This window comes from Melospiza melodia, chromosome 3 (assembly GCF_035770615.1).
Source record: "Melospiza melodia melodia isolate bMelMel2 chromosome 3, bMelMel2.pri, whole genome shotgun sequence".
Taxonomy (NCBI): Eukaryota; Metazoa; Chordata; class Aves; order Passeriformes; family Passerellidae; genus Melospiza; species Melospiza melodia.
Window position 1 is genome coordinate 68707654 of NC_086196.1, and position 10133 is coordinate 68717786.

Sequence of the window (10133 nt, forward strand, 5' to 3'; positions counted from 1 at the left end):
TCCAACTAAGGCAGAGGAACAATTATATTTTTATTTATTTATTTTTACATTCAAATCAATAAAGCAGTCATTATTGTACAAATTCTTACCCCCAAAGGAATGCAGGCAAAGGCCTCCTGTTAAGTAATAACATCCATGAATACTTAGTTGCTTGTGATTAACCTTATTTGCTGTCTTGTGGAAAGAGACATGAGAAACAAAAGTCCTTAAAACTAAGGCAAGTCAGTAGTTTAACAAGCACATGTGTCCATCAAAAGGAAAGACTTTGAGAAGATATCTGTGCATCTCACTGAAACTGTTCCATTTATTTCTACACTATCTTGAGATAATCACCAAGTTCAGCCTGAGGTTCCTAAAGGTCCAATTATTTCTGGGGTCTGAAATAAAAGAAATATCCAGTCACACAGCAGACTGTAGACCTAGGAACTGAGATATGTTAATATTTTTAAGCAGCCATAACATTTGCCTAACAATAAATATTAACACTTTTCTAGTTTTGGATTACTGAATTTCCTCCAGAGTTTTTATGGGTAACAATTATGGAACAATAACTAAAAAAAATCCAATGTTCTGAAAGTAAGAAAAAAAAAATCTCAAAATAAAACTGATGAGGGAGTACACAGCCAGTTTTTATTTATACATCTAACATTTGGAGTGTGGGCTAACAGGGAGGAACTGTTCCTTCTTAAAGAACACCTCAAAAGGGCATAGAATTTTTTTCCCATTTGGACAGCATGTCCATCTCCATTTATTTCAATAGGAGAAAGCATCTTGGATTTCCAGAGTAAGGGAGGGGAAAAAATAAAACTCCTAGAACCAAACATAAAGTCACCACACATCTTGTTTGGGACAACAGCCACTATCAATCACCCTTCCCCTCCCTGCAGCTGTGGCTACTCAATCCTCTTGGCTCAACCCTGTCCTGGCAGGGCCACAGCCTCTCCCTGCCTCAGAGCAGAGGCAGTGACCTGCTGGTGGTGTTACTCAGAGAGGGGATAGAGAATACCCACACCTTCTTCGGTTCCAGGTTTGGTAGGATTTTTTAAAATATTTAAATATTTACACAATATTTAAATATTGTGTATTGTGAAATATTGTGTGTTTCACTGGCCTCATTTTTCCTGTGTCTCTCGATCAATATAAAACAAGGCAAAATTAAGCAGTTTGGATGCAGTTTGCTTGAATTCTAACAGAATGCAGGGCCCTGCTAAGTAATTGTAGCAAATAATTTTATCTGCATGCCCTGTCCACAATAAACCCAGGAACCCATAGTTCTGGGTGACTGTTTTTTGTAAAGTAACAAGGAGCTCTGAAGACTGAATTATTGTATTGTTACTAATTGCATCTTTATCTCTCAACTGTTGTCAAGTAGTCTCTAATATACAATATTTTTAAAAGCCACTTTTAATCCTATGTTTTCATTATATACTGTCCAAAGAATAAAACTGAAAATTAGATGGTTTAGGCCCAGATTCAGAAAAAATAACTCCTAGTTAGGAATATGCTTGTGCTAGCTAGCAAGTCCTCTGTTTTTTCTTTTTTATATTCTACTAGATAGCATTTTCCAAGAATGTAATAATACAAAGAATTCCCAAATAATACTGAGTCAGACTCCCCAGATTATACTCTTTGGTAAATTTTAAAAGCCCAACAGTCTTAAAAGCCTCATTGTTTGTTTCCTGGACAGAAGCATCCCTGTGAGGCTGAGAGTGGTAAAAGCACTGCTAGTGCTTCTTTCCAAGCAGCCTCTCCAAAAAACACACCTTAAAGAGTACCCAGCATAAAACTATCCTCAGCACAGTGAATAAATTTCTTGCACAGAGCTTATATTTTATAGGTTTTGCCTTACATGTACTCAGAATTCCTGCTTTGAAGTCACATACTTTTTATTATAAAGTTTCTTACCTTAAGACTTTACCATACCAGTTCCTTGTACTTTTCAATTATGGAAGGTTCATCAACAGCCAGAAATCAACCTCTCCTCCAAAAAAAAAAAAAAAACCTAGAATAGAAAAGTTAAAAAAGCAGACCAAACTCATGTCACTTTATTTCATATTTTTTCTGAGTTTAGCATTTCAACACATATTTCCCACTTACTAATGTCAACAGGCTGCATTACTCACATGCATTACTGCTTTCTGTGTAGACAAAACTTTGTTGCATTCTTTGACAGTGGGAGGGAAAAGCAGAGGTAGCCAAACAACTGAGGAGCATAAATCTGGCAGGGAGGGAGGGAAGGAAGGGTTCTGTAACTAGCATAGTACTGCCTTTTCTTCATTTAAAGTTTAAATAAAGTGATAACAAACTTTCTCATTCTAACTAGTGTCTTGCTGTTATCTCCAACAATTGCACTGAGAAAAAAATTACTAATTTTCTAAATTTGATCATATCTTAAAAGCAGTTTTTTCCATGGTCTTTATCAGTACTGGACTCATAATTATACCTAGGAACTAGTAACACATGAACTGTTGATTTTCATAAACACTTGCATACTTGCTGGGAGGGAGGTTTGTCTTTTCTAATTTTGGTTAATTTTTTTACAAGTAGAAGGAGATTTTGTTTTTTTGCTTCCATCTATTATTGTGAAACAGACTGCTACCAGTTAATTAATACAAAAGCTTCTTTGTAAAGTCACATGGTACAGAGAGGTATCAGGACATTCTTTCAGAATATCCAGACCTATCTGCAGCTACCAAACTAAAATACAGCATGTGGCACATGGGAAGGTGAAATTAGGGACCGAGTGGATGGGGTGGGAATGCACTTGTTAGAAGTGTATGTTTACACAATAAACCAGCAGAACACCACATATCAAAAATGCCCTTGCCAGTTCTGCAGTATCCACAGGGAGGGATCTCTGGCAGTGGGCTCAGAGTGCAACTCTGAAACCCGGGTCATCTCTTTGGTTTTGTAGAACAATATGAGTCTAACACAAATGGACCTCATAACAGGTTCCCAGACTGTAACATATTTCAAGTTTAAATTAGTTTAATTTAACTGAGGACAAAAGCCACCTTCACCAAAAGGGATGCAATTTAGATGGAAGATAGTGAACTATGTAAGAGCAAGTAAAAACATGATCTCCAGCAGTAAGAGAATTTAAAGCACTGGCTGAGAGTGAAGTTGAGTGGGTGTTTTTCTAAAAACTGTGTGGAAACCAACAATGGCAAGGTCCTGGTGGTATCCAACATTTTCACCCTGAAGTTGTGTATGCATGAGCTTTTGTTTTTCCTCTCAGTTTAACAAACACTCCAGCAGAAATTTTGTGACCAGTTCATTCTTTCCAAGGACAATTTTGCTACTGTAGATTAACTCTTTATGTACTGATCCATAGTCTCAACTGCAAAATTGCAGATTTCATTTTTACATTTATGTAGTCATTATCTGCCTCAGACAGGAGAAGAGAGAACACCATTCCTGGAAACACTGTACAATACAACTTGAAGAGCCAGATACAGCCATATTGATCAATTTGTTGTTGAGCTGCTGGGTTTTTTAACAGGATACTTTTAAAAGAATCATTTGCACTCCTAGAAAATTCCAGTGAAATGGTTTTATAATAACAATTTCCATGTGGAAAAATAAATCTTACTTATATGAGAGAAAAATTCATTCATTATTATATTTTTGTTGCTTGCAACTCCGTCTTAGAGATATCCTCAAAATGGAAGTTCTTGCTGATCTTTCCTAAACTGTATATGTGAACTGTGGATCATTACATGAGCCAAACAGTAGTTACAGCAGGAAAAGATACGACTCTTAAATAGCAGTAATGTTTGATATCTACACAGTCCAGCAGCACTGACCTTCAAAATCCAGCACAGCTCCATAACACAGCGACGTCTAAGAAGCAGTGTAGACTTTTCTATAGAAACAACAAGATAGAAAGCAGAAATTCAAACTCTTGTAATACATCAGGGACCTTCTTTTGGCCCTAGACAGTGTTACTTTCCACTTGCCTCCTTCCCCCATCTTTAAATCACAAGAAGCCAGGTAGGATAAGCTATGGAGGACAAAATTTAGCAGAAGGTGCCAGTGTGCTGCAGCATAAAATGTTCTGACAGGCCAAGGCCTAAGACATACAGCCAAAAAAGCTGCCACATCACTCCTTGCACCTTTTTTCCACATGTAAAAATACATCATCTTCCTCAAGTGAAGTTTTTAACATTTGGTTCTTTCAGATCCCCCAATATTACTCCTGCAATAACACTTCTCTTAAGTGGATGGGTAGTAGAGGGCTACAGTAATTTTACATTATTTGTCCAACATATTACTAATGTTTCCTTTATTCTTCCTTCATTTTCCTTTCCTGATTGGAAATTCAATTTCCAGTTACATACACTGGCTGGATCCCAAACAAACTGTCAGGTGTTTGGGGCAAAGTTCTCTCTTTTTCAGGATTAGGCACACAGAAATGGTAACACAGCAGAGCATTTTCTTTTCTTATTCTAGAATGTTTTAAAGAACATTTTTCTCATCAAAACAAGCACTCGGTACTATTAACTGCAAGGAGAAAATCTTGCACAGTGTATTCCTTTTGTGATGTTACTTTAGGGAAGGAAAAGGAGGAGAGATCCACAGGAGAGAGCATAAACATCATTACCTCACAGCAAATGGTCACCTCTTCAAGTTTTGAAGTTAGCACAGGGACAGGCAACCTGACAAGAGTAAAGCCTAAGTTTAGCACAGTTTCCCCAACCACATGGAATCAAAGCACTTGCTTTGCATTTAGAAAAACAAACAAAACCCCTCCCAAACCACAACAAACACACAAAATGTAAACATTGTGCAGGAGAACCAAACTACATTTCTTACATAAGTTCAACAACTTTAAGTATCAATTAGGTGACCTCTGCTTTCTGCTGAACAGTCCTATGAAAAGTGCTTTAGGTAACTATGCAAAAGTGAAAGAGGACAAAGCAAAAGCACGCTAGCTTACCAAAATAATTTCAATATATTTTTTCCTTTTTGTGGGAAACAACTCGCCCAAAACCCAAATTATTTGTGAAGAGGTGCTACCACTTCAGCCACATACACAAGATCTTCATACACAGTCTGAGAATCTTCGCTGACAATACTGAATGTCAATGCTCTAATTCAAAGACATACTGCCAGCTGTTACCAAAATCTCCTTTAAAAAGGGTATGCAAAAATATAAGTGGTTAAATGGTATCCGTAGACATCATTTAATAGATAATATAGAAATCTGTAGACATAATTTCTGAAATTACCTGTTGTCCTGAGTTACCAATGTATCACAAGATGAAGTCAGCTACACTCAGCTTTTCCCACAGTGAGTTATCATATTCAAATGGACACAGAACTCTTTACTTTTTACAAACAGTACAGCTCACCAGATATTTAGATTAACTGAAGAGAAATGAAACAATGATACTGAAAGGGCTGAGCAGGAACAGCTGTCCCTCCTGTCAAGAAAAAGAGAAAATGTTTTATTTTTAAGGAAAAAAATATAATCATAGTGTCAGTAAAATTCACATGTAGGAAGTCACTGAAACAAGTCCACAAATATGTAAAGGTGGAACAGAAGTTTCGTAACACATCCATAGGAATAAGAACTTTTTTTAAAGATACCAAGCTTTACACTTCAGAGTTAAAATCTTTAGAAGACCAAGAACAGGCCTCTTGCCAACACAGAATGGAGACTATGGCACCCACTCCAAAATGAGTTCCTCTGTAGTACTGTCAGGATCAGAGTACTGGGCAAGATGGATGTTAGCACTAACCCATTAAGCTCATTCCTGAACAAGCCTTCCAACAGTGCAGCAAGTAATTTATCTCAAAATACTATTTTTAACAGAGTGCCAAGTCCTCACACTCCCCACTCCATTCAATGTATCTACCACTAATACTGTGCAACACAGTCTGAGTCTCACATTTTGGCAATGTATGATACCTGGTGACAGGCATTTAAATAGAAAAAAGTGTCTACAGCTGTGAAGTCCTTTAACTTCTCAAAGGAACTGCAAAATTACTTTCTTCATCTCCCAAGAATAAATTACCAACTGTTCTGATGCAGAAGGATTCCATTCAGATCTGGAAAGCAGATAACTCTCGAAATCTTCAACTGGAAAACAGCACTACAAAAAGAAAGAAAACAAAGAAAAAAAATCTAAGTTTGGAGATATTAACAGTAGAAAGACAAGAAATGCTTTGCTGTTTCATTTTAATCTTTACTAACTTCTGCCCTAACACATTAAGACTAGAATTCAAAAATACTAATAAATGCTAGCTTGAGACTGAAGCCTGATTTTCTAGAGCTGTAGAAAATCCACCATCTTCCACTGGTTCCACTAAAATGTCCTTGAAGAATTCAAGAATGTTGAATGAAACACAGCAACAACCATCAGTGTAAAAGAACTAATAAATCTCACCCTGTCCACTCTAAGCCTCCCACTTAGCACCCAGCAGGCCAAGTTGTGTTTAATATAAAAGCAACACAGGATTTGATGGATGACACCTATATATTTTGCAGCAGAGGCGTGAACAGACTCCAAGCAGTGTAATTTATCTGAAATTACCTTGATCCCAGGCATGCTTTTCTTAATGTGGTTATGACGACAAAGAGCTTACTTTCCTTTATGGAACAATTATAAACCTTCACATTAAAGCACAAGTTTTCAGCCTGGATATTGCCAAAAGGTTTCCATAGTCATCCTATTTTCTCTGGGTTTCACACAACACACATCAGCTATCTATAATTTTTCTGGAGAAGCATCACAAATCTGTTGACCTGTTTCTAAAAATATTTAAAGACACAGATTTTAAATGGTGTAAGGCAACATTCCCAAGACAGGAAACTGTCAAAATGCTCTTTCCAAAAAAACTGAAAGCATGAAACTGTCACCATAAGATAAAAAGGACAAACATGTGATCTGCAATACTTCCCCTGACCTAGAATTTAATGAGTTAGAAATTTATAGTTGAGATGGGCACACGAGGGGTATGAAGAGCATCCAGAGGAAGCTGGTGAAAGGTCTGGAGCACGAATTTTATGAGGAGCAGCTGAGTGGGCAGGGGTTGTTAAGCCTGGAAAGAAGCAGGCCGAGAGGAACATTCATGGATGTCTACAACTGCCTGAAAGGAGGCTGTGGCCAGGTGGGGATTGGTCTCTTCTCACAGGTAATATCAGAATGAGATGAAATAGCCTCCAGTTGCACCAGGAGAGGTTTAGATTGGATATTTGGAAAACTTTCTTCACAGAGAGAGTTGTCAAGCATTGCAACAGGCTGCTCAAGGAAGCAGTGGAGTCACCGTCCCTGGTGGTATTTAAAAGCAGCATGGATGTGGCACTTAGGGATGTGGTTTAGTGAAGGACTTGGCAGTGCTGGGTTAGTGGTTGGACTCAATTTTAGAGGTCATTTCCATCCTAAACAATTCTATAGGCATGTTAAAACCTCATTTTAAGAATTTAGTTTCTTCTGAATAACCAGTCTCTTAAACCTTCTCCTAGCTCACCACTCAACAGTTAAAACCATCATTGACCCTCACTGTAAGGTAATAATACACAGGAGCCCACACTCCAATCAGTCTGGTTTGCAATGAACTCCAAGAACCCACACCAACAAAAATTGCACAAGGTCTCAACCCTGTGTGGAGCATCCTCAGAAGCTGTATAGGTTTTAAGCTGAGTTAATTGATGGATAGGGAAAGCTGTTTCCTTTTGAGCTTCCGTATCTACTTTTTAGCAATTTCACTGAAAGGGAAGAAGCCACTGCTTCACCTTCCTTGTCTTCAACTTGTCCATTCCCTAATTCCTTCCTCTCTGTTGCAATCCACTTTGTACCCTAAGGATCCCTGCCCAAACACAAGCCTTCCCCCTCAAACTGTGACGTGGGAAACACGTTTTAAGAAGAAAGGCATCATCTCCAAGAATGAAAAACCGACGGGCTCCTACAGAGAAGCCTCAGACGGGCCCAATTTGCACCTTCTGAACGCTTTGGCTGCTTTGCTGCCCTCTAGGGCTTCTGTCCGGAAACAAGAATTAGAAATAGGATACAGAGAAGGAAGGATAGACAGAAGGAAGGATATACAGAAGAAAGGAGACAACATAAAGCAAGGAGAGGGTGTGGATGCCCCATCCCTGGAAGTGCCCAAGGCCAGGCTGGATGGGGCGCTGAGAAACCTGACCTAGTGAGCGGCATCCTGCCCTTGGCAAGGGTTTGGAACGAGATGATCTTTAAGGTCCCTGGCCAGGCCAACCTATGCTGTGATTCTCTATGCTAACATTAATCTAAGATAACTCCTTATTCATAGTTTCTGTAACAAATGCAGCACCAATCTCACAAACAACTATCTGATTATCATGTCACATCTAATCCAGCAGCACCCATATACTGAATGTGACAGAGGAACTGTGCAGAGAGGGATAAAAAACATCCAAACAAAAAAATTAAAACAGAAGACAAGGAAAAGACAAGAATCCAAGAGAAGAAATAGCCCAACTTCCAGACTGCATGGGGGAAAAAATCATTATATGGATCTGCTAATATCTAACTGCTTGACTAAGGGAACCTAAGCCCTTTCATGTAACCTCCAAAATGCAGTTCCATCAGCAGCAGAAAGAGGAAAGGCCAAGCTCTTCTGACAATTCTCCTCCAAACCATGCCACAAGGAATCTTTCTTCCTTTCAGGTGGCTGCTTTCATGACACCTGTAAGAACTTAACATTACTGAAAGCTGCAACAGCTTACTAAAACTTCCAGCAGCTTTTATCAGTAGTTAAGAACTGTCAGAAAAATACAGTCATATGCCCAAATTTCACATCCATAGAAAATAAAGATAAAAAGTCTCAAATAGATGGCCTTAGGAGAACTAAAACAACAAATCCCAATTTCCTGCAAGTTGTCGTGATGATCTCCTGCTTTTTGTAAATTTTGTGTCTTAAAAGTACAAACTTTGGTTCAAGATTTTCCTGTGGCTCTGGAATTTCAGTGTTTTCCTACTGTCAGTTCTTTTGTGTACATTAAACTGGAGACTACAAGTCCTCAATTGTTGAGGCACTTGCAGGCAGTCAAGCACTGCTGCTCCTACCTTGTCCTTGCTAATCTTTCTCTCCAGCTCGTGAAAAACAGCAAGCATAAAGGAGTCACAGCTTGTTTACTTGCATTTTTGATAGCCATCGGCCAAAATTGTCACAAAAACAGCTCTTCAAAGACCACAAAACTCCCAAAGCAGGAAAAGTCTTGGCAATATCTTCCTGACATATTCTAGGAAGCACACATACACCAAAGGTTTTCCAAAAGTATATTAATTTTACCATAATGTGCTGTTTTCAAGGCAAGTATCAAGAAAAAGCAGACACAACTACATCATGTTACAATCCAACTATAAGCCAACATGAACACTTAGTAGCAGTAAGTATGGACACAAGTGGTCATCTCCCCTTTATCTCACCCCAAGAAAGCAGCTGCACTATTCCTGCTAGCACTCCTCAATCAATCAATCAATCAGTCAGTCAATCAATGAACCAACCAACCAGCTTGGGGCAGGCAGCCGCCAGGGCAAAGTTTGGGAAGAATTGCTGAGATGTGACAAAGGGTAATGGACTGTGTCAGACGCTCTTAGCTGGAACATGAGACTTTAATTTGATATACAGCAATTTAAGTTTATACTTTTTTCCCTACATCTGACAAACTATCACTGCATCATTAAAAATACCTACAACGCATATTAAAACATAGCCACAAGAACATTAAATGTGTTTGCACAGAACAAACCAGACTAATAATGCACCTCCAGATTAAGCAGCAAGACTGTTGTCACACTGTAACTCGGACTCGGTCTGGAGCGCGTCTCAGCCCTTTTTTACCTCATAAAACGTAAATACTGGAGACAAACTGGATGGTAACACCGCAGCACTTGGTAACGCACCGGAATTCACTGAACAGGTAAATAAATAGATCACTTTTTGAAATTAGAAAGAAAACGCGGCACGGGTTCCCACACCGTGCGATTTCAGCGATGTGACGGCCCCGGCTTTTCCCCGCTCCGCGGCCCCGGGCCGGGCCCCTCCCGCGCCTCCCGTCCCCGCTCGGCCCCTGCGCGGCCGCGGCTCCTCCCGCCCCGGCCGCGGCACCACCGGGCCCGCCGCTCCCGCCCGCCGGGATCCCTGCG

The 10133-nt window shown here is 39.4% G+C and overlaps 1 long non-coding RNA gene across 6 annotated transcripts; it reads right to left on the bottom strand.

The window, feature by feature from the left end:
- Window positions 1–6: 6 nt before the first annotated feature.
- Window positions 7–10047, bottom strand: LOC134416015 (uncharacterized). Of its 6 annotated transcripts, none has more exons than XR_010027162.1 (6): window positions 9829–10047; window positions 6021–6098; window positions 4604–5426; window positions 3807–3865; window positions 1906–2002; window positions 7–377 (listed from the first exon to the last, which is right to left on the bottom strand). It is a non-coding gene; the product is annotated as an uncharacterized LOC134416015 (long non-coding RNA). The 6 variants fall into 6 exon arrangements; XR_010027163.1 differs by having other exon boundaries at window positions 9753–10047; XR_010027161.1 differs by having other exon boundaries at window positions 4604–6098; window positions 9753–10047.
- Between the last annotated feature and the right edge of the window lie 86 nt (window positions 10048–10133).